The sequence below is a fragment of the Sciurus carolinensis genome, chromosome 13 (genome assembly GCF_902686445.1).
Source record: "Sciurus carolinensis chromosome 13, mSciCar1.2, whole genome shotgun sequence".
In the NCBI taxonomy this organism is placed as follows: Eukaryota; Metazoa; Chordata; class Mammalia; order Rodentia; family Sciuridae; genus Sciurus; species Sciurus carolinensis.
Window position 1 is genome coordinate 14,525,459 of NC_062225.1, and position 22,998 is coordinate 14,548,456.

The 22,998-nt window shown below is 41.6% G+C and overlaps 1 protein-coding gene across 5 annotated transcripts in view; it reads right to left on the reverse strand.

The window, feature by feature from the left end:
• The window catches only part of St6gal2 (ST6 beta-galactoside alpha-2,6-sialyltransferase 2), a 77,512-nt gene extending 55,072 nt beyond the window's left edge, over nt 1–22,440 (reverse strand). For 2 of the 5 annotated variants that reach the window (XM_047523486.1, XM_047523482.1), the window contains exon 1: nt 21,538–22,214. The gene's annotated coding sequence lies outside the window, so the exon portion shown is untranslated. Of the gene's footprint in view, nt 1–21,537; nt 22,215–22,328 lie in introns of those variants that run through there. The other 3 variants (XM_047523484.1, XM_047523485.1, XM_047523483.1) reach the window with 3 other exon arrangements.
• Between the last annotated feature and the right edge of the window lie 558 nt (nt 22,441–22,998).

Sequence of the window (22,998 nt, forward strand, 5' to 3'; positions counted from 1 at the left end):
ACGGGGCTTTGTTGACTGGACTGCCATTAAGTTGTGTAGGACTGTGCTTTAAAGTTCTGTAGCTTAACAGAATGTTGTGGCAACTAGAAACCTCAAGAATAAAATTACTGCACTGCAAAATCTGTAGAATCATTCCAATAGAGTTCAAAATATTTTGGGAAGCACAGGTGGTTCCCAGTCTAAAGCAATTGTGCTTCTGAAGTAGGAACTGGAGCAGGCCACCAGGAGGTGGTATCCACACAGCAGGTGGCAGTAGTAACAGTGCAACTCTGTGAACCCAAAGAAAATACACTGGCAGACTGAGAAGCCTGGGTCCCCATTTGCTAACAGGGGGACCTGGAACTATTTAATGAACCTGTGCCATCTTCAGTTCTCAACACCATAAAAAAAGAAGAGTAATTAACTGCTCTGAACATCTCACAAGGTAATTCAACAGAGACTGGGTGTCAATGTGAGGTGGCACTAGGGAGAGTTATTACTGAGTGCATGTCCCGTCCTGGTATTTGGAAAGATGAAACAGAAGCTAAGGAATATTTCCCAGCACATGGTTCTTAGCACTGCCTTAGAATCTCTAAGCATGTGTGTTTGAAATGCAACTTCCTGGATTCACTCCAGACTTACTGAACCACAATGTCCGGGGCATGGCCCATGAACTGCCTTGTAAAGCTTCCCATTGGAGGCCAGGTCCCTGAAAGGGCTGTGGGTGGATGAGTGAAAGCTGGAAGAGGCTAGAAAGCAGGGGAGCTGCATTCCAGGTGTGCCTCTGGGGGAGGTTTGGCAATCTGGGCATGTTTCCCACAGAAACAATGTTAAACACACCGAGTGGAATGCTCAAACTACCCACAGATACCTTGTCTAACCACAGTCTGAGGCCTCTCAGCACATCTACCAAAACCAGCCTTTCCCTGAAACAAACACTAGAGACCACCTGTCAGGCCAAGCATAAACCTATGTGTGAGGGCTACCTGTTTAAGTGACCCGCCTGATTTTCTCTGGTTCCTTCCTGCATTTCCACGGCACTTCATACCTAACTATTCCTCCCTGTGTGAAATCTTCAAATGCCGAGTGGTTAGCCCATTTCACTTTCAGTGTCTTGTGTAGAAAAAAATAAATGAATGAAAGAATGAATGTGGTATTAATTATACTTGCAAAAAATCTTATCATAGCATCTAATACTGTTCTCTTTGGAAAATAGGTTCAAATTTCAGGGTTAGAGGTATAGTTCAGTGGTAAGCACTTGTATAGCATGTGTAAGGCCCTGGGTCCAATCCCCAGCACAGCAAAAAAATCAATCAATAAATAAATAAAACAAAAACAAGTGTATTCCAATTTCCATTGGATTTAGCAAAGATAATAAGCACCTGAGTCACAAAAGTGTGGACTCAAATACATTCCCAACACAGGTTGTTTTGGTTTTTCATTCATTAGGTATATCAACATAAGCAAGTTATTAAACCACAGATAAGTTTCTTCTACTACAGGAGTAGGGTAATATCACACAGCTTATCCTGTCTTTAAGAGGATTTTAATTGGGCTCTATACGAAAGACAATTAATGTACTTCCAGGCACTGATGCTCAAAGAATGTTCATTTTCTTCTCCTCCTTTCCCAATCTCTGATGGGTTCTGTAATGGCCTACAAAAGCCACAGCTTGTAACAAATCTTCCAAGAGGAACTTCTACATTAAAGCGGTTCCTACTCTGCAGCATGCTGATAAATGTTTTACAATTGCCTCTCAGGGAAGGAGAGTGGGGAAAGAGGCCCAAATGCCAGCATTTGCCCATTCTGTGTAAATACTTCCACTACAGTAAGTTTCAGTATACCAGTGTGATGTTAATGAGCAGACCCGGGACAAGATCTGGGAAAGCTCAATGTTATGTACAGAATATACCTAACAATAAGTGCATGAGTGCAGGTAACAGTAAAGTGAAATAAAATCACTAGTAAGGGGTAAGCGTTGTGTATTTAGGACCTTTGCTTTTATTCTGTTTAATAATTGGCTCTAAACATTAATGAAAAACTACAAGTCATCTCAGGCCCACCAGTTTTTCACTCCATCAAGAAAACTCTGAGTCTTATAAGAAAATTAAGTCTAGGTTCTTCAGCCACCTAGAGAGTCTTTTGTATGCAGAACCCTTAAAACATGAGACAGCACATGCTCAGAGTTTTCTTCTTGGTACCAGGAATTGAACCTAGGGGTGCTTAACCACTGAGCCATATCCCTAGTCATTGTTTTGGTTGTTGTTTATTTTTATTTTATTTTATTTTATTTTATTTTATTTTTTGAGACAGGGTCTTACTAAGTTACTTAGGGCCTCCCTATGTTGCTCATGCTGGCCTTGAACTTGGAATCCTCCTGCCTCAGTCTCCCAAGTTCTGGGATTAAAGGCATGTGCCACCATGCCTGGCAATGCTCACAGTTTCTAAAGGGTGATGAACTGTGGTCACCAAATAGCATGTATCTGTATAGTACTGACATATGTATTTGTGCATAAGTCCTGTTAGGCAAAAGCTCCATCTGTAAAGAAAACTGTACAACTGTATGGTGCTTAACAAAGGACAAATACTCAATCCATAATGGTGGCAATGATAAAACATTCTCCATCACATTCTTATCACATTCATTGATGTATATGGCTTCATTTTCAGTTTAGGTTCCAACCTAGTTGGAAAACACTATGACATCATGTGAGAATTTTGATTCCATGTCAGACATCTGACACTCTTCCTTTAGACATCAAGAAACTGAGGTACAGAGAGGACAGCAAATTGTACTTTGAGAGATGTGGGGCTGGAACCCAGGTCTTGTATTTTTATAAAACAGCTCTGTTCTCCAAAGCCTCTAAGGCAGTATGTTTTATTTGCTTATTCAATTGTTCAGACACTGACTCATTTCAAAAGAGATAATAAAATATATTTGTGACTTATAAAATGTTTTTTGCAGTCTGTTCAATTCTAGAAGTGACATTTAATGACTCTGGCTTGCATTTGCATTAGGCTGCCTTTACGACAATACAACCATCAATGTTGGAAGATTTGCTTAGTAGTAGAATTGTAGGAACTAACTTTTATTAAAGGCTTCCTATGTACCAAGGGTAGTACTACCTGGGCAATAGAACCCTGCCTATATTTAAAAAGAAGAACTGTCTGCGAATTGTTATTACAAACGCCTCAACTTGACAGTGTGGGGACGAGGCTCCTTGAGGCAAAATACCCCTTAGATGTCACTAGGGTCTAAGTCCTGGGCATGTGACCTTGGCAGTCACCTCGGACCCCACACTCAGAAGGGCCATACCAACTTGAAGTTCTGTTACTGTCTTAAAGTTCTCCATAGTGTTCTTTGTGTTCTTGAAATGAGGCGTGATGGGAAGGGAGGGAGCAAACAAGCCCGCACATGCGCGGAGAGCGCGCACCAGCATGTCCACGGCTCCTTGCCACGCGTTCGCCTAACCCATGGGAGGTGCCCTAGTGCACAGCATTCTGGTCTGGCCTTGATGCAGGGAGCTCAGCAAGACTAAAGACAAGTACAAGGTAATCAATCGTGGGGATCTCACCGCCCTCAGAGGCCATGCTTTCTGTTAAAAAACAACAACAACAAAAAAAGCTCCAAGAAAATTGACCAAGGATGCCATCATATCCTTTCTTATTTCCCTATTTTCACTAACTGCTCACACTGGACAGGATGATACAGGAATGCCTGTTGTACTTATCGGTAAACTGTGGCTAGACTGCATGGCTCAAGAAGTGTAATTAAAACAACAAAAACCCACAGCCTCATTGGTGTTCAGCAGTGTCTCCACTGTTCTGTATGAACGAAATATACATGTGCCAGCTAAGAGATAAGAACAGGGTAATTTCAGTGATTCTGAAAACTAGTTAAATGCTCTTTTATTTGCATTTAAAACTGGCATTGCACGAGATAAAAATGAACAGAATAATCCATAACAATGAAAATTTTAATTTTTCTTGACTTAGGACATTAAAACACTGTGAGAAGGAAGGAAGGGCGACACATTTTGTTTTAGTGCCTTTCAGCATACATTTTTCTGACTTTTTGAAGAAAATGACCCATTTTAATTTTGAACAATACTGCCTAGTATCTGGACCTATCTGAACCCAGGTGGACTCCAAAGCCATTTCCCTCTGCTACCAGTTTATTCAGCCTCCTGCTGAAAGCAATAAGGCTCTCCAGTATTGAAAACTTGGGTCATTATTCCTCTGTTGACAGTCTGGACATCTGGACATCTCGCCATTAATTATTTATTCCCTTTGCCTTTCCTTTATTTCCCTTTTTCTTTTCTGAGTCATTTCAGCTACACTTACTCCATTCACTGCACAGATATTTACTCTGTGTCAGGAACATCTAACTCTGTTAACTGGTGGCACATTGTTAAGCCTACAATTTTAGATACAAAGGTGACAAAATCATTTCCAAGAATCTTAACAAAAGCAAAAGGATGACAGGTTTTATTTAACTTCAAAGTCTTTCTGGTCTTTTCCCCATATTTAATTATCTCTCTAACTTCATGGCAGGCCTAATCTTTAGAGCACTGGGCTGGATAGGAAGCATCTAGTTTCAGAGAGCTTCCTCTGTTGAGCACTGAATGTACACTACAAGGAGATTAAAATTCTATGTGCTTGAGGAGCCCAAAGTCAGGGAATTCCCATCCTTAAACATATTCTGCTCTTTCTTCTTCAAGGTCCTCAAAGCCACTGGTTTATAAGTTACATCAACTGTAAGTTACTTCAGAGAAAACGGCATTATATTTTATTGTTTGTAATCTAAGAGCAAAACAAACTAAAATCCTTCGCAGCTTTTCCTTAAGCAGGAACCCCCCCCCCAAATTTGCTAGGCATGTAGCCATTTCTATCTTCTTTGACTATTCTATTGTATTCTAATAATAACAGCAACAAGTGCTACCCCTCAGGGGTACTGGCTGGCACTTACAAATACTCTTTGTCACCAGGCATGGCAGGGTATACCCATATCTCCAGCAACTTGGGAGGCTGGGGCAGGAGGATCCCAAGTGTGGGACAACTAACAACTTAGTCAGACCCTCAAAAATAAAAATAATTTTTTTAAAAAGAACTAATATATCCCAGGCCTATATCAGTCTCCAGCAGTAGAAGGAAAAACAATACCATTTGTCAAAAAAATAACCAAATAAATCATTCATTTTCATTTTACATAGAAGAACCTGAAGCCCAGAAATATGGCTCCCCCCAACTCCATTTTATTAAAACAAAAATAGAAGAAAAGAAAAAGAGCAACTCACATACATTTTCCCAGGGTGGAGGCCCTGGAATTTGAGCCCAAGTCTGTTGACTCCAGAGCCCTCATCTGTCCTCAAGACTGCCCTCTACAGTTACAAAATGCCTTCAATATATTGTGCAGCTCAGTGACATATGGATTTCAGATTAAATGTTCCGTTCTGACCTCGATTACACCGAAAATAAACTTTCATAGGTCATAAATTTTTAGAACTGGCCATAATAAACTAAATATCTGTGTACAAGTCCCAAAGCAAAGATAACTGCCCTGAAACCCTCTGGCAGTACTTCTGCTGTTAATGCTGACGTCTTGACGTGCTGTCAGAAAAAGACGTGAGAAATGGACAAGAAATGGGATTGGAGACCAGGAATTGAAGACAGCTGAGAAAAAAACCCAATATTAACAAACAATAGCAAAACAAAAAACAAACAAACAAACAAAAAAACAAAAACAAAAACAAAAACAAAAAAAGCCCACCTCATCAACCTAGCATCCCTGCAGAGTTTGGGACCTAACAGATAGTTAGAATAAACCAACTTATTTCTGTTCTTAGGAAGGAAATTTCCAACCTCTGGATGTGTCTTTCTTCTATCGCCTTCTGCTCCCAAACGTGTTAACTATGGCTGTAGGGTGTGCAATTTAAAAAAGAAAAAAACTTATTAAATACATTATTCATTGAATGAGTGCCATTACATTCTGCAGTATGTTAGTAGTAGGATAACTGGCACATTCCTGTAATGCCAGCTGCTCAGGAAGCTGAGGCAGGAGGATGGCAAGTTCAAGGTTAGCCTCAGCAACTCAGTGAGACCCTGTCTGGAAATTAAAAAAAAAAAAAAAAAAAATATATATATATATATGTGTGTGTGTGTGTGTGTGTGTGTGTGTGTGTGTGTAAGGTTATGGTTATGGTTTAGATATGAGGTGTCTCCCCAAAGCTCATGTGTGAGGCAACACAATAAAGTTTAGAGGTAAAGTGATTGGGTTATGAGAGCCTTAACCCAATCGTTGCATTGATCCTTTGATAGGGATTAACTGGGTGGTAATTGTAGGCAGGTGGGGTGTGGCTGCCTTTTAGCTATGGTGAATGGATCTCTCTCTCTCTCTCTCTCTCTCTCTCTCTCTCTCCCTCTCTCTCTCTCTCTCTCTCTCTCTCTCTCTCTCCTTCCTGATTGTCACATCCTGAGCTGCTTTCCTCTGCCACACCCTTCTGCCCTGATGTTGTGTCTCACTTCTGACCCAAAGTAATGGAGCCAGGCATCTATGGACTAAGACCTCTGAAACTGTAAGCACCAAGTAAAGTTTTCCTCCTCTAAAACTGTTCTTGTCGGGTCTTTTGGTCACAGTGATGAAAAGCTGAGGAGCCACTGCTAGATTGTACTACCCACAAAACCAGAAGTTTCTTTGATTCGACAAGTATCTAGGGGAGGAATTTGCTGACCATTGGGGAGGTAAAGGTAAACTAGATTAGCTCCCATATCTTAAGAACTCTGAAAGGGAGGGAGGTTGGAATTTGGACCTGGTGACCAGCATGTTCAGGAGTATAAGACATGGAGAGATAAGGAACCCAGGTAGGCTGGGAGGAGCTGCAGACAATGGAATTCTCTATCTGGAGGGGAAGGCACCTTCTGAATAGGTGCAACCAACCAGCAAGGCAGGAAGTGGGGTGAGCGGCTGGCCCTCTGGCAGCTTCTCTGTGAGAGCTTGGCGGCTTCTATTCAGATCTTCAGAGAAAAAAAAAAAAAAAAAAACAACCTCATGCTACTATGCTAATTTCTGCAGCAAACACAAAACACATCTTGTCTTATCCTTTCATCTTTTCTCCCAGGAGCTCCAAAACTAATGCCCTTTGAAGTCAAGGACAACTGCTGCTGTCCCAGGAAGCCAGAAGACCTTCCAGAGATTGAGATGGGTGAGGGGAGCTGAGGAATTCCATGCCCAACCCACTTGGCTTTCCTGCCATTTGAAAGGTCCAGAGAACAGTTTAAAAAGTGTAGAAGCTCCCTCTTACTGCCTAGCTTTCTGGAAAAGAGGGGCCTTCAAATATTAGTAAGAACCTTCCAGATGAGGAAAGAATCCTGGGAGAGAAGGGCTTGTTTGCTTTTAAGCCGTTCTCATCATTTTAAGGCTCTCAGGGGATGCAGGGTCCAAGGATGAGGCTTAGGGTAGACAGCTCCCAGGGATCCTGTGAGCCCTCTCTCACACCTAAGCAGGACACCATGCTGTCCTCTCCAGCCTCATCCCTTCCAGACAGGAAGAGGCTCTTGACCTCTGAGCCCAAGAGAGGTAATCTTTTATTTATTCGTGAAGATTGTAATGAGGCCACACTCTGTGCTGAGCTACTCTCCGTGAGATGTGGTCAGACTTTATAGAACTGCAGTCACCCGGGGACCCTGCACTCTGCCACTGTTGGGACAGGATCTCCTCTGACACCCACAGATGAGATGTTCCCTCCCACCTTTCCTTTGGTAAAGTGAGAGGCAAGGTGCATTTCAATGGATGGCCCAGCAGAATGTTAGTCTTCTAAAGACGAGGCCTTTCTTCCCTCCAAAAAAAGAAAGGCCATTTTTCTGGTGTGAAAACTGAATGGCTAATAGTCATTTCACAGGGAGGATTCCAAACGTTGAAGTTTCCAATTACCTCAGATATTCAGGAATGTAAACAAGCAAACCCAGGACTTCTTGTTAGAGCCATATTATTTATTACCAGTTTCCTAGGAAGCCAAAAATTGTATTTACTTTCATGGCCTAGCAAATAAACCTTCTCAAGAAATCAAAAGCAGTTGGGGGAAAAAAAATATCCAACAAATAAATGAGCTAAATAACCAACCCACTATTGACAGTGTGTCCCGGCCACGTTCAGCCCCTCTCCCCAAAGCTTGGGATTCTTTTGAAACCACTTCCAATATCCAGTGATTATGGGTTTCCTGTAGAATATAACATTCTTCGGGTTGGTGGGTTGATGATGGGTTGATGGGTTGATTTTAGCACAGGGTGAGGGCTTCCTGGCTGGCATCAATGTTCCGGAACATAGTCATAAGAAAGACTGTTCTAACCACATCCCATTATCAGAAACCTTGTTAAGGACAACAACATAATTAAAAGTGCACAGAAACCAACTGGCAATGTAAACCCTATTAAGCTGGCATAGCATGACTCAGAAGGAAAATGAGAAGAGCTTGGGGGTGTGCAGAAATCTGAGGACATTAAGAAACACGAAATTTTCACATTTTAATATATTTTTCCAAATCACTGCAACACCCAATGCTCTGGAACCCAACCAGGCTGCTGACGGTAGACAGACCATGTTTTCTTTCTTACAGAGCATCCTTTGGAGATCAGGCACAGCTAGGGTGGTGGCGGGATCACCAGGCCACAGAGCTATCACACTGTGACAGTCTACCTGACCACTGCTTGGCAACACACAGGAAGTCTTTAACATCCACTTGATAATGAATGTGAATCGGGATTATTTACACAGGCAGAGAAGTCCACTTTGGATCTTCCCTCCTCATGCCCAGGCAATCCCTAGCATCCAAGGCATACGTAAATGGATCAGTGAAATGGTTTATTCAAGTGATCCAGGTACTTTTTCTTTGTTTTAAACTCCATTTCCCATGCTTTCATTAAATTCCTGCCACGTGGGATCGACCACTGACAATCATTCAATGTCCCTAACCTTCACCAGTGGTGAGGTGGATATTGCAACTCTAGTCAGGAACTTCAATTAACTGACATGTTCCAGGCATGCCCCCAGTATTAACTGGACGTTTTGAGTAACTGCAACATTTCAACAGCAAAACCAAACAGATTCTGGAGAGAGAACTGCACAGCACTTAGAACGCAAGAGGATGTGAGGAGTCCAGGATGATCCTCTGAAAATACACAAAGTTCCATGTGAACTCTAAGGACACTTGTCTCTGTCCTCACAAGGTGCCCCTCAGCTCTGCGACTGACTTTGTTGGGAGTACTGGCAGAATAAGGTCACATCCATGCAGGCAAAGGGCAGCACAGCACTTACTTAGACTTTAGGGATAAAGACTTCGGTCTCCCCACCTGCAGCAGGGCTGAACTGAAATGGTAATCACTGCATCTGAAATGGTCCTGCATCTGTAATTCTTCATGGACAGATGATGTTCTATATCCTGGTCTAGAAGTGCCTTTCCAAAGTCTAATAGCTATTCTCAGATGATACTTGGGCTGGTAAGGAAAAAAAAAAAAAACAGCCCAATAACAAAACACTGTTGAGCCCATTCTCTCTGAAGCTGCCTCATTATCTCACCAGGTGCTGAGACTGTATGTAGTTTTAATTGGTAGGATTTGATACTGCATTTGTGAATCTGAAACAACATGTTTTATAAATTCTCCACAGACAGATCCTACCTAATTTATATACTAATTATTTACCAATTACATGTGTCCCTCAGTTCTAAGGCTTTGCAAAGAGGCTCAACCCTATTTGTAAAAATTATAAAAAAGAAATGTGAATTTCAGGTTTTCTCTGTGAGATTCACAAGTGTCACTAAAATTATTAGGTTGAATGGTTTCATTCTGATTTCCTGACATCACTAGTAAATGTGTTTCTCCAAAGTGATTAACTGCAACGCTCGGCATTAGATAAGGTATGTACAGAAAGGTCCTCCTGGGCTGTGCACCTTATCCTTAGGATGTTCTTTTTGTGGATCACCAGAATTTGGGGATCTATGTTTACCGGAATTCAACCTGAAGAAAGAGGGGAAAAGATTCTACCCACTCCCCCTTTTAGAAATCACATTTGGAGAGTGGATGTCTGTCATTTTAACCTAATAGGGTTTTTAGCTTCATTTATTCAACAAACATGAAACATCTGCTGAATTCAGTAGTGCACCCTGGGCAGAGTAGCTAGGCACGTTGTCCTTGGCTGCCTGCAGGGAACACAGTGAGGCAGGAATGAAGGGGTGTAAAGTCCACTGAAAGAGTTTGAAGCACATCAAGAGATGGGTGATGGTGTGGAGGAAAAAGGCACCACAGAATCACTGGATGTACCTGTACAGAAGAGAAGACTTGCTGGAAAAACTAACAGCAACTGATGGGGGCTGGGGAATGGGACCATGAAATCATCAGGTTCTTCACAATCTGGTCAGAGAGAGCCAAGTGCTAAAAGAACAGTAGGAAAGTGGAGACCATGAGCTGGAGTCTAAACCTGAAACACCCTAAGTTCTAAGTTACAGACTAGATCCTGCAGGCCACAGGGGATGACTGGCTTTCTAAGGAGGAGAGAATGTCATATGACAGAGCTCAGGATTTGGAGAGATAACTCTTTTTAAAATTCTGGTGCTGGGGAGTCAAATCCAGGGCCTCAAGCATGCGAGGCAAGTGCTCTACCATTGAGCTACATCTCCAGCCCTGGAAAACTGACTTTTTGCCAAAACAGATGCAATGGATGTGCAGAGAGAAGGGCAAGAGTGCCTAATGATCAACAGAGTAGAGGAAAGGGCCCAGGGGAAGGAGGAGAGGAGGGAACATGAAAATACCGGGGAGTGATTTGGCCAAATTATATTATTGTATTGTGTGCATATACGAATATGTAACAACAATTCTCACCATTATCTATAGCTATAATGCACCAATGAAAAATGGTAAAAAATGACAAAAAATAGAATACATAAAATGCTTAAGAAAAAAAAAAAGACATGATAAAAGTTTAAGGAAATGGAATTTCTAATCACCCTGGTGTGATCATGACACTCTGTATATACGTATCAGATTATCACACTGTACCCTATAAGCATGTAGAATTAAAAATAGGTAACATTTTTTAAAAAGCTGGAGACAAGTATAAAATGGATACCTAATATATAAATGCTCCTTTTGTTACCTACCAAGCAGGACTTCCACTCCAGACATTATAAATGTCACTGTCTCCATGAGGGAAGACTCTGAACCAGCACGTGCATCATAATCACATATTTCCAAGTCACTTAAATAGCATTTGCCCAAGGGCACACTATAAGAAAGCTGGTGTTGGACGCGGCAGGTAGCAGATACAGTTTCTTCTTCAGAGGACAGAAGCAGAACTGTAGAACCTCAATGCACGTTTAAGTTTTGGCTGCCAAACTGCTGCTCCACACCAAGTGGTACTACTGTTTGCTTTCGATGTAAGTCAACATCTCTGGCTTTAGGAAAATCCTGTATTTATGCAATCTAATCTGAGCACAGCTGATCTTTATTAAGGAATTTGCCTTTTATCCTTTTTACTTCTTAAATTGTGTTCTCATATTTTGTTCTCTTTCTTCCTACTAAATTTTAATATAATCTACTAAGATTTTCTAATTTAAAATTTTCTACTTTTTCTTTATGTCCCTTTGAAGTTTAATTTGCAGTAGAGTGGAAACATCTCTCAAAGTTGGTCCACACACAAGTGTAAGGAGGTACCTGATGGGGTATGGGAGAGGGCTGGACTAGGTTTCTAGATTTTCATTTTTTAGTTCCACATTGGAATGCAGAATTTCTCTATGAGGACAAAAGTACCAAGTAATCATATTATATACATGACTTTAATCTTCTGTGTCATGCTGAGTTTTTTTATGAGCTAGTTCCTTTACATCTCTTAAGAAAGGGTAACAATATTACATAAAATAACATTAGAACTATCCATCTATCAGTGTCTACTTGCAATATTAAATTATTTCAAATTCACAATTCGGCAGCTAAAAGTTGCCAAATGAAATTTATTTGATTAGTAAAGCAAATTTCATCTTTACAGTATGTTTTTTTTTTTTTTTCCATTTTGGTCATGTATGTCTTCAAGATTTAGAATGTAATCTACTAGCTTTTAGAACATTTAAAAATTTACTTTTGATCCTGTGGTTGTAGTCAATGGAAAAGACCTATAGTGAATTCAGTAACTGACAACAATAATGAAATTCCTGTGTTATTAATAAGTCTAGGGTTGTTGATACATAGTAGGTATGTTTCAATGATGAATAAACCCTGAACTTTTTGACTTTAACAGTACAATCAATACTTTCATCCCTGGTTAACACTACCTGGATTCTAGAAAAATATGCTAAATTATTCAAGGTAGTTTGTTTAAACTTTAATGTAACCAAGGGACAGAAAAGTAATTTTTTTTCTGTCAGAAATCAAGATAGTGGTTAACCTTTGGAGACAGTAATCACAAAAGTGTACGTGATGGCTTAAATGATGCTTGGTAACATTGGTTTCTTGATATGGTGGCAGAGGTATATCTGGTTATGAAAATTCATCAAGCTATGCACTAAGACCTGAGTAAAGTTGGTAATGGCAAAGGATTTGATAGTTTTTCCATGAAACAATCTTCTGGTTTAGGTATAGAGTTGAAGAAAACAAGACAAGTACAGTCAACCCTCCATGTTCACAGGTTCCACATTTGCAGATTGAGTCAATCACAGATCAAGAATAACCATTCCCCCACAAATCCCATGTGTACTGAACATGTGTAGACTATTTTCGTGTCATCAAGAATTTGCATAGTGTTTTCATTGTACTAGGTGTAAGTAATTCAGAGATGATTTAAAGTATACAGGAGGCTGTGTGCAGGTTCTATGCAAATGCTAGGTCATTTTATGTAAAGGGCTTGAACACAGAAGGATTCTGGTACCTACAGAGGTCCTAGAACCAATCCTGTGGATGCAGGGAGATGACTGCAATTGCCCCCAAATCGGAGTAAGTCTGAGCCTTGGAGAGAGTAGGTGCCCTGGCTTCCTTCCTACTTGTGGGGTATGAGAAGTGCATCAGTGACAGACACATGGAGAGAGAATGGGGAAAAGATTGAGTATAAAGGCCTCTTCAAAGGAAAAAAAAAAAAAAAAAGAATGGTAAATAGGAAGAGGGTGAGGTTGATTTGCTTCTATGTATCCTTTTCTTTTCCCAAATTCCATTTGACATCATCCGTTTTTGGTTTGAGGACTTCCAGGGAACAGCATCACCTGGGTCAGTTTTTTGTTTTGTTTTGTTTTGTTTTTCTAACCATCTTTGGACATTTTAGAAAACCTTCTGGCCTACTGGATTTGTAAGCTGGGAACGAGACTAAGTTTGCCTCTTCATGTTCCTTCTCAGGCTCCTGAACTTGTTTTGGGGGCATTGTTCCACTTTGACATTTTTTACTTGGAATTTGATGAAATCTGATAGGTGAGCATACGTGAAACTGACAAGAATACTATTACATGTGGATAAAGATTTACATTCATATATATATAAATATTACATACACTATACACACACACTTTCTATGCAGCCAGACCTCAGTGTCTGCCCATTCTGTATCTATAGTCAACCAAGCACAGATAGAAATATTTGAGAAAAAAATTACATCTATATTTTGAACACGTAAAGACTGTTGTCTTTATTCCCAAAATAATATAGCATAAGAGCTATTTACATAGTATTTACATTGCATTAGGTATCCTAAGTCACCCGAGATGACTTAAAATACACAGGAGGATGCGCACAGGTGAAATGCAAACACTATGCCACTTTACATAATGGACCTGAGCCCCTGCAGATTCTGCTAACAGTGAGGTAGGATGGGCATCCTGAAACCAGCCCCCTTCACCCCCACACTGAAAGATATGATGGCCTGTGCGTTCCAGACCTGTCTTGTTCAATGTCAAAGTGCTCAAGAACCTGAATGTTCAACAAGGACTTGCAGCTGTGAGCAACTTCAATAGCTGTCTCCCATTCTTTCATTACAGACAATGGGGCCTGTGACTTAGTCACTGATATCCCCCCATCCTAGAAACCGTCAGTACCAAAAGGAAAAAAAAAATATTCTGAAGCACCCATTGGAACACACCAAGGGGCTTAACTTCATCTCTGGAAAAAAAAAAAAAAAGGTTTATTTAGTAACTACAAAGTATAAACAAGAGGAGGATTTAAATACCTTATTGCAATTGTCAATCCTTATTTTCTGTTTGATATTAAAAAATTTAGAGTAAGCAAACAAAACCACGCATGACTTTTTTTTTTTTTTTCTGACATGCTATTCTATACCTACCTCTGCACCCATACACAACTTGAATTGCTAGTTGGGAGAAAAGAATATGTGGGTTCATAGGAAATACATACCCTGGGTAACAAATTAATCAGTGTAGGTACACCTTCCAATTCAGCAAGGAATGAGGGTAAGAATGGCCTTTTGTTCAAGTTCCTGCTGTCTAGATTGAGCAGAGACCTGGAGGGGAACACCCTGGCATCTGGCTGCATGTTATACCATCACATTAAACATTCAGGGGATGCTGCTCAGGCACCACATGAATGTGGAAATTCCCAGACCAAATGTTTAAGCCATTTGTAGGGTTGCTTTATCTTTCAACATTATAAGCTCACCCATCAATGTCCACACCTGTATTTCTAAGTACAAGACAGATTTAATTTGGGCCACTGTGAGAAGGATTGACATAGAGATTTGGGGTAATTTGAGTTAGTTTAGTTTTCACAGTAAAACATGCACATCATGCACTTGATTAAATTCCTGGGGTTCCACAAGAAAATTGGGTTACGTATCCCATCTAGAAACTATGAAGTTTCCTTGATGTAGAATTCTTTTGATCGCTCCTTAAGAAGCATATTATGTAATACAGTCTAAAGCTTTTCTTGTACACACTTCTGGTTTTCTATCTAATACTGTGCTTAATAGTCATGGGGTGTATTGAGAAAACTCCAAACCAAAAAAATGAATTTGAGTTTTTTGTGTATATACCCAACAGTGATATGTGGCGTATTACTAGGGTATGATTATAATACAGTGTGGTATGTTTCATTCCTATGGTACAAAGAGTAGAATGAAGAAAATATAAAAATATTTGGGTTTAACTTAGGGAAGCAGTCACATTATTTTAAAGCATACCTTACAGACATTTTTCTATACAAAAAAATCAATTTTTGAAACTTTCCTACCTCAAATGGTTAATGAAGTAACCAATCCATTGATTGGCACTTATACTGTTGCTATACTGAGTATTGTCCTTCTTGGTCTCCACAGGGGATTGGCTCCAGGACCCCCATGGATACTAAAATTCTTGGTTGCTCAGGTTCCTCATATAAATTCTTGGTTGCTCAGGTTCCTCATATGGCATAATATTTGCATAGAAACTTGGCACATCTTTTAAATCAACTCTAGATTATCTATCATAGCTAAAGCATTGTAATTGCTATGTAAAGCGTTGTTATGGTTTATTGTTTAGGGAATGATGACGAGAAAAATAAAAGAGTGTACATGATCAGAACAGACACAACTGTTTTCAAATACTTCCATTCCCCAGTTGATTGAGTCTGTGAATGCGGAACCTGCAGACACCAAAGGCTGACTGTGTTAAACCAGGCAAATACCTTAATTAGTTCAGCTCTTCCATCAACTAATTTTGAATGTTGATTGGAAGAATTCTTCTTCTTTTTTTTTAAACTAAACTATGACTCAAGGTAGGGAGGGGGAAATGCCCTTTGAAACATTGAAATTATAGACCTATGTGCAGATTACATATGTAGTATATACATAATTGTTAACATGGTTTTAAAAAATATGCTGCACTTGTACAGTTGTCATTTACTTCTAAGTTACTATACTAAAAAATTACTTTGGGAATTACAGAGTTTAGTATTTTGAAAAAGTAAAATTCTTGGGCTTACTCTTTGAATTCTTTAACCTATTATTTAGAGATTAGAAGACACTATGATTCAGGGCAAATTCGAATAGTAATCCGTTCTTCAGGAGACAGGCTGAATCACCTACACTGCTTGCTGGAATAGCCAGCAAGTAGGCTGGACTCTAGACCCCAGTCATAGTCCATTTGCAGGATGCCCTACCAGAGTGCCTTTCTCAGGAGTTGGTCTCACCACTTAAAAACATTCTGTTCACAGGTGCAGTAGCACACACCCATAACCTCAGTGACTGGGGAGGCCCATACAGGAGTTCAAGGAGTTCAAGGTCAGACTCAGCAACTTAGTGAGGCCCTTAGTGTGACCCTGTCTCAAAATAAAAAATAAAAAGGGATGGAGATGTGGTTCAGTAGAAAGGTGGCCCTGGGGTTGAATCCCCAGTACCAAACCAAAAACCAAAAACAAACCAACAAAAAAAATTCTGTATACCATCAAAGGTCCCTGAAGAGGTCATGTGTCATTAAGAATATTTACAAATATGCAGGCTCACACATATATGTTCACATAAATAAAATAACTGTTTTTCCACTTATGTCCCTTTATAAGAAATTAGAAGTTAAGTTTAAACTGCAAATATTTTTCCACAAGACACACAGAATATGGAGTATGCAATTTTTTGGAGAGATAAGTAATAAAAGCTGGGTACCCATGCCTGGGATCTCAGCTACTTCAGAGGCTAAGTTAGGAGGATCACTAGTTCAAGGCCAGCCTCAGCAACTTAATGAGACCGGGTCTTAAAATAAGAAATAAAAAGGGCTAGGGATGTAGCTCAGTGGTAAAACAATCCTGGGTTCTGTTCTCAGTACTGAAAGAAAAAAAAAAAAAAAAAGTAAATAATATAAGAAAAAGAATGTTCTCTCAGTGAAAAGAATTGGGCTCTAGGCCTGATTTTGTTATTCAACAGCCGCAAATCCCAACCATTAATGTTCAAGTATCTTAATTCAAATTCTCACTCCTAATTGCTAATGCAAGAACACATTAATGGAGGGACTTATTGTTCCTGTATTTCTGAATGTGTGTGAATGTGCATGTATATCTTTTTAAGGACAGTCCTTTTACATGTAGAGGTTTTAAATGGGATATATTTTTGCCAATGTGGAACTATAATTCACATAGCAAGATTTTTCTTTCAATAGTAAAAGTGAATTAATTCACTTAATCATATACTTATGGTTCCATTTTGTAACTGGATTAACTAAATTTAACAAATCCTATATTATCTGTACTTTTTCTATCTATTTGTGGTCAGAGACACAAATACAGGTTTTTTTTTTTCAGTCCATATTATTCTTACATTTCAGAAAAATCATCACTGTGCTTTCAAGGAAGCTACTTTTCAAATTTATTCCTGAATAATGAAAGCTATTGGATTATCTAAGAGATTTACCCTTTCCCAAATTTAATTTAAAGCTAAGTCATTTTAGAAAGCACAACAATTACCCAAATGCAAGAACCTCTACTTGAAAAATTTGTATAATTCGAATACGAAAAACCAATTGTTTGAAATTTAATAAAGCATTTTCCTCTCAGGCTCAAATACTAGAAGCAGCACGGAATAGAACTTAACGTGTGAATTATAAACTTCTGAAAACAGAGACTTATAATCAAGATTGCGGGGTTTTTCTTTATAGTGTATTCTCTAATGCTTTAGCCAATAGACTTCTAAACGTCCCAGGAGACTACTTTCTGAGCTCGCTCTCTTCACCAGCCTAATAACTCAAAGTGGATGGATAATTTTCACAAATCTTAGCCTAAATTTTTTCCTTGGAAATTTCACCTGATATGACACCTTTCATATCAGTCAGAATTTCATTCTAATATTGAGTGCCTGAATATTCCAAATTTCCTGGCCCATATTTTAAGTTGCACTTCAAGTTATTTTCTGCTTGCAGATGAAAATGTGCTATCTGTACACACAGGTTCCCCTACCCTCACCTTCTTTTGGGCACAATTTTCTCTACCCTGCAAGCTCAACCATGGTCTAAAAAATGAAATGAAAGCTCTCAGTCATGGCCAGTCTCTGGGTATGACATAGTGATGGGAGGGGTTGCTACCTGTCCCTGTATAGAATGGATCTCAATCTAACGGCATGTGCTCTGGACACAGAACCAGGTCCAAATCCCTGCTCTGCCAAGGCACTTCATCTTCTCAAAGCTCAGTCTTCTCACCTGTAAAATGGGGATAATAATACCTCCCCTAGTTGTAGCTAAAGTGTACCTTGATAATCTATGCAAAGGAAATGGCAGGGTGCGGTGCATAAAATGTGCACATGGGTTGCTATTATTATTCTTTGAATTGCTACCCCCTCCTGGGGCTGCAGGGAAATTAGCTTTTAAGTGCACCAGAACATACAATTATCAATCTTAAGGAATTTCAGCAAGTCACCTTGGAGATTTAATCTAGACCTTCCTTTACAGTCCTGGAAACTGAACTCTGGTGAGTCCCAGACTTCCTCCAGGGTAGGTCACTGCAGGGGCAACAGCTTTCTTTGCCACTTTAGTTTTTAAGAAAATCCAGGGCAAAACTGCAAACCCAACCCTCCTACCCTTCTAGCTTTTTTAGAGGTATGAGTTCCTTGAATTTGGAATTCTTTCCTAAAGAGGACCACAGGGGGCAGCAGAGGCCAGGAGGGCAGACAAAGAACAGTTGTGGGGAGACAGAACTCCCCCAGAAGGGGCAGCAGGTCACTGATGTTATTTTCATCCAAAGCAATTCCTCCCCCAAACCAGGAGGCATTCGGGACCAGGGGACAGCACGGAACCTGCAGAACAACTGTTAGGCCTCAGCATTAACCAAGTAGCAGTGCTAGGACTGCTTGATGCTGGAACTGGACCAGATCACCAGCTCCTGCAAAATCTTAAGACTGCCCAGTTCATACCTCATGCCCTTTAAATACATTTTACATCTTGCCCAGGTAGGTTCCAAGTGTATACTCTGAATTGCAATGTTTACCTATCAATTCAAGGGGCTGCTGGGAATGTCATTTGGGAATATATTTCAGATTTGGTAAAAGGCTTAATAAATCCATTTTCTTAAATCCATTTTCTAATGCTTCTGTCTTTGCACCGTGTACTTCATAATGTTTACAAACAAATCTCTCCAAAGTCGTAAGGAGGTCTTTCAGAAAAATGGCAGCTATATTCAATGGAAAGTGTGATAATCTGCTAACAGCAGTTGGTCATCTTCCACAACCCATTCAGTCACTGGCATTGACATCAACAGCTGGTTTTAAGAATTTTGAAAATTTCTACATAACATGCACCTGCACTTGCCTGATTCCAAAATTAGTATCTGATTCAATGCAACTATTTGTTTTATACTCATGCCATAGATCTCTATAAAAGGATACGCTTTCAGCTTTCAATGCTTAAAAAATCAAAACTGAACATACACCTACCATGAGGGCACTGTTTCCATTAGACATTTAAGCAAGGAATACAACATTTAATTTAAGCAATTAGATTTTAAGATCATATTACAGAATATTCAGGAGGAGGAAAAATAATCGATCTGGAATAACACAATACAGTATACTTAAGGAGAAAATGCAGTTTCTAAATGACTGTTCCTATTATCATGCATAAGATATTTTTATTCAGAGTATCATGAATGAGACAGCCAATTTGCAAATTAATTAAGTTTCCCAGAGGACAAATATCTCCAAGTTTTTCAAGATTTATTTACCTCAGCAGAAGCTGCAGAAGCCTAGGAATAAGTTTGTCATTTTAGAGAAGATTTAAGCACTTGAGAAATGCTTGAATAAATTCTAGACCTACAGGAGAAAATTTCGGTTAGTATAAGCAGTTGATCAGAGACACACATGTCAATCATCTCAGAAAGAGAAGACTCTCAGAAAGGGAGCAGGAGGAATAAAAAGCTCTAGAAACAAGTATGTACAGGAATTTCTCAACAGCCTCTTCACTACTTAACCAATCTTGCTGTTGCTGGTTAGATCGACAACAACTCAAAGACTCAATTTTGTGTGAGCCTCACAATGAACTCTTTCCCTCCTAATTATCCTCATCAGAAACTTACCACAAATGATTGCCCTTTTCTGCATGATAAATCATTCACACATTTTCAAATGGTAAGTCATCTTAGACTAAGTCCTCTAGTCTAAATATCTTCAGTTCTTTACCTTTACTTCCTAGATTATGTGTACCACATAATTAACAAATTCTGGTCTTTCCTCTGAACTTTCTCCACCAGTCTCCAAATGCACTCTAAATTGTGCAGCTCAGAACTTCACTAAGAGAGGAGGCTCTTATCAAAATAGCTACAAGAGATTTAGCTCAAAACTCCAGAAGCTTCAATTGCACCAAGCAAAATGCAAAATGCTACAATTTCTATCAATTGCAACTAAGAATTGGATTGAGAATTCCTGCATGACTGAGCGCCCTTTTTAACCTCATTGTGAAATTCAAGGCAATTCGTTTATTAAAGTTTTTCTTCATTTTGGCCACAGTAGCCAATCACCATAGCCAACAGTTTTTCTAGCGCATTAGTACAAAATGCATAACTTTAAGTGCTGTAAAAATTTTGGTTGTCATTTTTACGGAAAGATGATGGTGGAAGGGGAGAGGGTAGAAAGAGGTTCAAGACCACACATCATTTTTCCTTTGAAAAGTGGTGTTAAGTCTAAACTGGCAACAAGGGGATGATACTTTGATTTATTTTAGTTCTTTCTTAGTCATAAATCATACTTCGAAATGGTAAAAAAAAAAGTTCGTCACAATTTCTGAAATATTTATGATCAAACAATACACGTGAGGCTTTTAAAAATGTGCTTTCGAAAGTACTGCACACAAAAAAATGTGTTGGAAACCTGCCAATGATTCCCCCACCTGGGAAGGCAGTTTTCGTGGAAGACCACCATGCCCCTTCTCGGTTAGAACATCCAGTGGTCTAGGAGACAAAGATTTCAATCAAGTATGATTTACTTCTTGCCAAATGTTCAGCATGACCAATTAATATAAGTTTACAAAAATCCAGCTAAGAATTACTCCCTCAGCCTCCAAAGCGCTTCTCAGATTATAAAACAGCTTTGGAAGTTCTGCCCCACAAAGCAAATATGGTACTAGGAATAGAGACCTGGAAGGTAATCACGAAAAAGTCTCATTTAAATTCCTGGAAAGCACAGCTTCTCCAAACACAGCTATTCAGTTCTCTTTGAAAGGCATCACTTGCTTAGACTTCACTCAGTCCCCCAGCACTGGCATGGTCAAATCCAAAAGCGATGGATGTCACATTTTGTACTCAAAGGAATGCATCAAATATCTACTCTGTGCACGGTGGAAAGTAAAACAACCCCAAAGCGGAGTTTTCCACTTGCCAAGTGTATAAGAATTAAGACTCGGCTTTTTTGGAATCTCAAGATTCCTTGTGCTGCTAAACATTGTAGCTACAGAGAACAAGAAATCAACAGAACACACTTTAAGCTTTAAGAGTGCAGTTTTGCATGGGGGTGGGCTGGATAAAGACAATAAAAATTTTCACTCCCTTCCAGAACCAAATAAAATAATACCCTTACTGAACCACAGGGGCAAACGGTGTCCGTGCGTCCCCAAAGCGCAAAACCTCCAGTTCACTCACCCTCTCCCGAATGTCCTGCTTCTCCCCAAACCACCCTCAAAGGTCCGCACACACAGGTCTGTCTGCTTGTCGCTGAAGTCTAACTCCGTGCTGAATAGCGCACACGCTGCAGGCACACCGGGAAAGACGTCGGCCCAGCGCCGGATCCCCACGCAGTCCCTCACTAACCTTTTCCCCACGCCGCGCCTCCACACCTCGGCGCTCCCGGAGAAGCGCGGCGCTGAAGTCCGAGACGTGCGTCTCACATTTTATTCCCCGGCCGCCGCTCGGGCGCGCGCGCCATGCGCTCTCACACTCACACGAACGCCCTATGGAGCGCGGACCCAGGGCGGGGGCGCCAGACGCGCGCCGCGGAACTTGAAGGCTGCGGGCGACTGGCGCGCGGCTCCAATCCTGCTGGTGCTGCCCCCGCCACCTCCTCGTGCCACCCCGGGGCTCGCAGCTACCCTGCACTCCCGGGCGGCCTGCGGGATCACCTTTCCCGGCCAGCGCTGCTCTGTGGAGGCGGCAGCCGTGGGGCGCGGTGGGGGGGCTCGGCCTCGGAGCCAGTGCAGGGCTGCGCTCAGCTCCGCGCCGCGCGCTTCATTGTTTCGGGTAGCGAGGCGGTGGAGCCGGTGGCGCTGGCAGCTGAAAGAACCGAGATCCAGAGCCCCGGGGCGAGGCGGCGCCTCCGGGCCCGTTCGCGGAGGCTGTGCCGCGCCCCGCCCCGGAGCTCCGCGGGCCCCCTCTGACCCCCGGGGTCCCCCTCCCCCTCCCCGTCCCTCTCCGCCTCCCTCTAGGCCTGGGCTCACCTAGCGGGCGGGCACAGGGCACTGGGAAGTTACACTGCCTCCTCCCGGCGCCCCCGGCCCGGCGGCTCGGCCCGCCGGCGAGCGCAGGCGGGGCGCTCCGGGCTATGAGCCGAGTCCTGCCTCTTGCAGAGAGTGATTGCAGACTTGGGCTGCGTGGGGCGGCGCGGATGCCTAAAAAGGCATGTTTCTCCCCAGCCACCGCCTTCAGCCAGCCCTAGTTCCTCCGAGGGTTACCTGCACACTCCCCGCCTGGCACCGCGCCTGGCACCCAGGGGAGCACTCGGGTCCCCGTTGGCAGCAGTAGTGCAGGAATGCAAACGGGCTGTGAGTGGCGGGGAGGGGAATCTGGGAGCCTGGCCCCACGGAAGTGAGTCTTTGTGTACCTCGCTGGAACACACACCCTCCGCAGAGCTGAAGGCCCGGCTACCTGCGCGCCAGGCAGCGCCCGCGAGCAGGCTGGGTGGGGCGGAGGGCAGCGCAGCATCCTTCCCGGCCCGCTCGCTCCCTTTGTTCCTCCCGCTCGGCCAGGCTCCGCGCTGCCGCCTGGCACTAGCTCTCGGGAGCTTCCGCGAGGCGCCCGAGGCTCAGGGATGGACTTGGGAAGCCAAGTACGGTGATGGAGCTCCCTGGAGACTCCCACCTTTCCCCCTCCCCGCCCCCAAGCCGGAGA